This window comes from Salmo salar, chromosome 16, assembly GCF_965601325.2.
Source record: "Salmo salar chromosome 16, fSalSal1, whole genome shotgun sequence".
Lineage (NCBI taxonomy): Eukaryota > Metazoa > Chordata > Actinopteri > Salmoniformes > Salmonidae > Salmo > Salmo salar.
Window position 1 is genome coordinate 72,451,940 of NC_138306.1, and position 6,000 is coordinate 72,457,939.

The following is a 6,000-nucleotide window of genomic DNA, read 5'->3' on the forward strand; positions in this document are numbered from 1 at the left end:
AAATATATAAATATTAGGACGAGCAATGTCGGAGTGGCACTGACTAAAATACAGTAGAATAGAATACAGAATATGCATATGAAATGAGTAAAGCAGTATGTGAACATTATTAAAGTGACCAGTGATTCCGTCTCTATGTACATAGGGCAGCAGCCTCTAAAGTGCAGGGTTGAGTAACCGGGTGGTAGCCGGCTAGTGATGGCTATTTAACAGTCTGATGGCTTTGAGATAGAAACTGTTTTTAAGTCTCTTGGTCCCAGCTTTGATGCACCTGTACTGACCTCGCCTTCTGGATGGTAGCGGGGAGAACAGGCCGGCCTGTTCTCCCTGCTAAAGTGGGTCTAGAGTGCCAGGTAAGGTAGAGGTGATATGATCCTTAACTAGCCTCTCAAAGCATTTCATGATGACAGAAGTGAGTGCTACGGGGTGATATTCATTTAGTTCAGTTCATCTTGAAGCAAGTGGGGACAACTGACTGGGATAGGGAGAGATTGAATATGTCTGTAAACACTCCAGCCAGCTGGTCTGCTCATGCTCTGAGGACGCAGCTAGGGATGCCGTCTGGGCCAGCAGCCTTGTGTGTGTGCGTGTGCATGTGAGCACAAGTGCGTGTGTGTAATCATTTCCTGATGATTTTCTTTGCAATGCACCTCCAACATTACCGCCTTTCACAAAATTACACCATAACCTGCATGGCCTTGCAGGACAGTGTGCATAGCCTACTCGTGCAGGACCGTGTGCATACCCTACTTGTGCAGAACCGTGTCCATAGCCTACTCGTGCAGGACAGTGTGCATAGCCTACTCGTGCAGGACAATGTGCATAGCCTACTCGTGCAGGACAGTGTGCATAGCCTACTCATGCAGGTGTCACGACTTCCGCCAAAGTCGGTCCCTCTCCTTGTTCGGGCGGCGTTCGGCGGTCGACGTCACCGGCTTTCTAGCCATCGCCAATCCATTTTTCATTTTCCATTTGTTTTGTCTTTGTTTTCTACACACCTGGTTTCTATTCCCCAATTACATGTTCATTATTTATCTCTCTGTTTCCCCCATGTTTGTGTGCGTGTGTCACGTCCTGACCATAGAAAGATGTTATTTTCTATGGTAGAGTAGGTCAGGGCGAGACAGGTTTTTTTCCCCTATGTTTTCTATTTCTATGTTCAGGTTCTAGTTTTGTATTTCTATGTTGGGGTTTTGTTTGGGATGATCTCCAATTAGAGGCAGCTGGTCCTCGTTGTCTGTAATTGGAGATCATACTTAAGTAGGGGTTTTTTCCACCTGGGTTTGTGGGAGATTATCTTTCAGTCAGTGTATGTTTCACCTCTGCGTCACGGTTTGTTGTTTTTAGTCACTCAGTTTATTTATGTATTACATAGTTTCACAGTGTAAATAAAATGTGGAACGACACACGCTGCACTTTGGTCCGCTTCTCCTTACGACAACCGTGACAGAATCTCCCACTACCAAAGGACCAGGCAGCGTGGTCAGCAGGACAAATGGACTTGGGAGGAGATATTGGACGGGAAAGGACCCTGGAGGCAGGCTGGAGAGTATCGCCGTCCTAAAGAGGAAATTGAGGCAGCGAGAGCTGAGCAGCGATACTACGAGGCACTATATCAACCACGAGGGAAGTGCGAGAGGCAGCCCCCCCAAAAAATTGGGGGGGGTGTTACACGGGGAGATTGGCAGAGTCAGGTTGGAGACCTGAGCCAACTCCCCGTGCTTACCGTGGGGAGCGAGTGACGAAGCAAGCATCGTGTTATGCGGTGATGCGTACTGTGTCGCCAGTGTGCATTCACAGGCCGGTGCGATCTGTGCCTGCGCCCCGCATTTGTCAAGCTAGGTTGAGCATCCAACCAGAACGGGTTGTGCCAGCTCTACGCTCGAGATCTCCAGTGCGCCTCTTCACGGTCCAGTATATCCTGTGCCTGCCCCACGTACCCGGCCTCCAGTGAGTCTATTCAGCCTGGTTCGCCCTGTGCCTGCTCCTCGCACTTGCCCTGAGGTGCGTGTTACCAGTCTGGTGCCACCTGTGCCAGCCCCACGCATCAGGCCTCCAGTGCGCCTGCCCAGTCAGGGGTGTCCTGTTCCTGCTCCCCGCACTCGCCCTGAGGTGCGTGTTACTAGTCTGGCGCAACCTGTGCCAGCCCCACACATCAGGCCTCCAGTGCGCATTCCTAGTCCAGAGCTTCCGGCGACAGTTCCTAGTCCAGAGCTTCCGGCGACAATTCCCAGTCCAGAGCTTCCGGTGACAGTTCCCAGTCCAGAGCTTCCGGCGACAGTTCCCAGTCCAGAGCTTCCTGCGACAGTTCCCAGTCCAGAGCTTCCGGCGACGTTTTACAGTCCGGAACCTCCTGAGACGGCCTACAGTCCGGAACCTCCTGAGACGGCCTACAGTCCGGAACCTCCTGAGACGGCCTACAGTCCGGAACCTCCTGAGACGGCCTACAGTCCGGACCCTCCGGCGACGTTCCCCAGTCCGGACCCTCCGGCGACATTCCCCAGTCCAGACCCTCCAGCGACGTTCCCCAGTCCGGACCCTCCAGCGACGTTCCCCAGTCCGGACCCTCCAGCGGCGGCCTACAGCCCGGAACCTCCAGCGGCGGTCTGCAGTCCGGAACCTCCAGCGGCGGTCTGCAGTCCGGAACCTCCAGTGGTGGTCTGCAGTCCAGAAGCTCCAACGATGATATACAGTCCGGATCCTCCGACGACGATCCACGGTCCGGTGGCACAGAAGCAGAGGGATCAGCGGGTGGAGCGGGGGTTACGCCCCGAACCGGAGCCGCCTCCTCTGTGGGAGGATCCGCGGGGTGAGAAGGTGTACTGCACCAGAGCCGCCATAGACAATAGTTACCCACCCTGCCCTCTTCTTTTATTTTTAAATTTTTTTTTTGGGGGGGGGGGGGGTTGTTGTTTATGTTTAGGTGCGGTCGGAGTCTGCACCTTTGGAGCGGGGTACTGTCACGTCCTGACCATAGAAATATGTTATTTTCTATGGTAGAGTAGGTCAGGGCGTGACAGGTTTTTTCTCTCTATGTTTTCTATTTCTATGTTCAGGTTCTAGTTTTGTATTTCTATGTTGGGTTTTGTTTGGGATGATCTCCAATTAGAGGCAGCTGGTCCTTGTTGTCTCTAATTGGAGATCATACTTAAGTAGGGTTTTTTTCCACCTGGGTTTGTGGGAGATTATCTTTGAGTCAGTGTATGGTTCACCTCTGCGTCACGGTTTGTTGTTTTTGTCATTCAGTTTATTTATGTATTGCATAGTTTCACAGTGTAAATAAAATGTGGAATGACACATGCTGCACTTTGGTCCGCTTCTCCTTACGACAACCGTGACAGAATCTCCCACCACCATGTTCAGGTCGTTACTTGTTGGCTGGTATTGTTTCCCGGGTTCGTTATTACGCCCATTATTTACGAGTGACCGGTAATTTCACGCACCTTTAGTATTTGTTTTATACTGGTGCTGTTCATGGAATAAATTACCTTGTACACTCATCTCTGCTCTCCTGCGCCTGATTCCATGCACCAGTTACCCACAGCCTGACAGCAGGACAGTGTGCATAGCCTACTCGTGCAGGACCGTGTGCATAGCCTACTCGTGCAGGACCGTGTGCATAGCCTACTCGTGCAGGACCGTGTGCATAGCCTACTCGTGCAGGACAGTGTGCGTGAATGTAGCCTATTCTCATGCTGTTCTCAATCTGCATCATAATGACTAAGTGCTTCCACTAAGCTTTTTAACAAATGCATGTTTCTTAAGCTTTTATACCGATCTCATGCTTTTGTTGTGATTTGCGTGAAACACCCACCATCAAAGGCTTTTATGACGATGTGGTGAAGCACTTTAGTATTCCATCGTCTTTTTGCCGTGACTGCTCCAGCACGACTCCTGCCCGGTCCTGTGGTAACATAATCACAGCTTTGATCAGCATCGGAAAATGTGACATTGTGGTTTGTGTCACTGCAGCCAGGAGAACAAAGCCATAAGCTGTGAGTGTTAGATAAACACATGCCGGGCTTTAGCAGTGAGAGACTGTGGATAATACAGCAGAAGTTGTGTTGTGGAAAGGGCTGAAGACAACAGCTGTGTCCTTTATAGCACAGAGATCACCACTGTTAAGGGACCCCACGCAGTTGAATGAGTTCAAACAGAACCCCACAACAAACTAGACAGATAAGTTCTCGCCATTTTCCTCTCCTCGTTGGTTGAACATTAACCCACTTGCCAAACTGTTTGATGTTCACATGGACACCTTTGAACAAACGTTTGGCAGTTGGAGCCATTCCCAATGCTACAATCATTGATTACAGCTTAAGATTGAGCTGATGTACATTACTCAATAAGGTTGGGGTCTTATTATTCAATTGAATCCAGTCTAATCAGGAACAGAATAAAAAAGTCCAGTCCTGGTGACTGTAAACATCAACATCAGCCATCCCAGCTAACAAATGTTGGTTCTCAGACTCGTTATGGGAATGTTCTGTGCTAGCTGGCTACCCCCTTGGCACCAGTCCCAGTTAGTGAGGTGTGGTAAAGAGTCTTGTAATCCTGTGACTGTGATGTTTATAGGGCCTGAGACTGAGACAAGCAGGCTGCGGTATGAGGAACATCCCCTCAGAGTGCAGACTCAGCACAACACCTCACCGCTGATATACAGCCCCGACGTGCACAGGCTCCTACAGGATATTAGATCTTTTTTTGATATATACATTTTTTAAACGTTCCCTGGTGTCCTGAGATGTGAGGACAGATCATGTGACTGTTTGCATTCATGCTCTGTGTATGTGTTGTATTTCTGTTCTAGAATTGGATCACATTGAGGGGGTACATAACGCGTCCTCTCAGTTTCAATAGTTCTGAGTAGCTCTGGTTGAAGAGATCCAAGAGAAATCCTCATTGGAGAGCTGAGATGGCCCTCCAAATCAACACACTTTCTGGACAGGAAGTGACATCTAACTTCATAGGTGCATGAATAACACACTGTGCCATTCGCCTTGGCTGCATATAACGGACTGTGTGTGTGTGTGTGTGTGTGTGTGTGTGTGTGTGTGTGTGTGTGTGTGTGTGTGTGTGTGTGTGTGTGTGTGTGTGTGTGTGTGTGTGTGTGTGTGTGTGTGTGTGTGTGTGCCAGCACATAAATGAGTTAGATAGAAGCCCTTTGCTTCTGTAAAGACCCACTGCCCTGTGGAACTCCAGTGCCAAGCTTTCGCCCCCCACTGTCCCCCATGGTCCAACTACACAATGGTAAAGCTCCCATGTCTTCCTCTTGGGCCTGTATAAAAGCCTTCTCGCTCATGCTCTGCCCACCAAGGTTACCATGGCAGCTATGATTGCTCTGCGTGCCAGGAGGACCATTACCCACTCTCCTGTCCAAACAGGAAATACACAGAACCTGTCTCTCTGATTTGGCAGGAAATTGGGGCGTTGGAGGAGGACTGTTGGGCTCCGACCGGAGTCTGTCACCTCAGCCTTCCAGCGTTTTGCCATCAGGCCAGGGCTGGGGGAGGAAGTACTCACCGCTGCAAGGCCTTTCTACCTCACTGCAGGGGAAAAATCACATGTGAAAAGGCCCACAAGTAATTGCTGTCCTACCTGTCTATTTAAAGCTAGAATTAAACTAGTTGAAACGCATGTACTGGCAGCTTTGACATACTGCATGGTGAAATCCATGGACGCACAAGCATCCGAATCCTTCCTGTGAATCAATGCGTTCATGTATTTTTTTTTACATCAAAATATGTTAATTATAAGTGCTGCTGTGTGAGATAAAGAGCTTAGATGTGTCATCAAGTGTTTCTGACGGTGTTTTACCCTCTCTGTCTCCTGCTGTTGATTTCACAGGAGTGATCCAGTGCTGGGGTGTCCTCTCTGCAGGCAGTCTCCTCTCTGCAGGCAGTCTCCTCTCTGCAGGCAGTCTCCGGGCAGAGGGGAAATTATCCAAGGGCCATTGAAGTAATTCCTTGACTGTGTGGTGCTGTTACATTGATTGAGTTA